This window comes from Phytophthora infestans, genomic scaffold (assembly GCF_000142945.1).
Source record: "Phytophthora infestans T30-4 supercont1.21 genomic scaffold, whole genome shotgun sequence".
Taxonomy (NCBI): domain Eukaryota; phylum Oomycota; class Peronosporomycetes; order Peronosporales; family Peronosporaceae; genus Phytophthora; species Phytophthora infestans.
The window spans coordinates 61,673-62,657 of record NW_003303738.1 but is presented as its reverse complement, the minus strand read 5'-3'; positions in this window follow the sequence as shown (position 1 = coordinate 62,657).

Below are 985 nucleotides of genomic sequence, written 5' to 3'. Positions count from 1 at the left end.
GGAAGTGCCAACGAGAGATACGATCTCTGTCCGTCTCGCGACGGGGACACTGGTAACTGTGTCGAAGGTCTCTGTCGACCTTGGAGTGAAGTTTGAGAACTTCGATAGCGTGGAACGCTGTTTGGTCTTAGACCTGGATGCGAGGTATGACCTCATCCTTGGCATGGCATGGCTGGAGCGCCATGAGCCATGGATCGACTGGAAGTCAAAAACGCTGGGTGCGTCGCACCCTGCTCCTAGTGGAGCTTTGGTGAGTCATGAACCCACCTCTGCTAGGAAGCAGACGCGCTTTTGGCGCGAGCACGAGGCCGAGGCGGCCGTAGTGCTGGACATTGGTATATCCAAAATTGTTAGCAACGAGGTTGCTGTTTGCCCTGAGGGCGTACGTGGTGCGGCACTTTATCCGCTGAGCGGTGCAGGTCAGGTCAATGACCAACTGCTGGGTTCTGGTGAGGACGAGCGCGGAGTGGCGCGTAATCCACTGAGTGGTACGAATCTGGTCGATGACCTACCGCTGCGTGACCCGAGGGTCGCGGTCGACTGCGAGTCGAGGCATCATGGGCGTGGCCCAGAAGATGCAGGTGAAGTGACACCTAGTTCACTGTGTGAAGGTCGAGGACCTCTTGGCTTTTAGCCGAGTGTCTTGCGAGACACTGTATCCTCTTCGAGGAGTGATGGTGCTGCTGCACCCGGTGGTGGTGACGGAGATGTCACCACACCGCCCTCATCCGGCCGGGCTCGGTCGCAGAGGGAGAGGAGAAGAAGACGCAGGGCGTCTGTGACGTCTTCGACGTCGGACGATGTGTCCAACGTGACGAGCGGTGTGGCTCCACGTGATTGCTGTGAACAGCTGTACACACTCGTGAGCGGAGTGACGGGGGAGGTAGAAGGCGACATCAGCCTTGTCACTCTGCCCGCTGCAGATGCTCTGCTAGAGCTGGACGAGATGTCCATTGACGAGTTTGGCGAAGCCTTAAAGACAGGC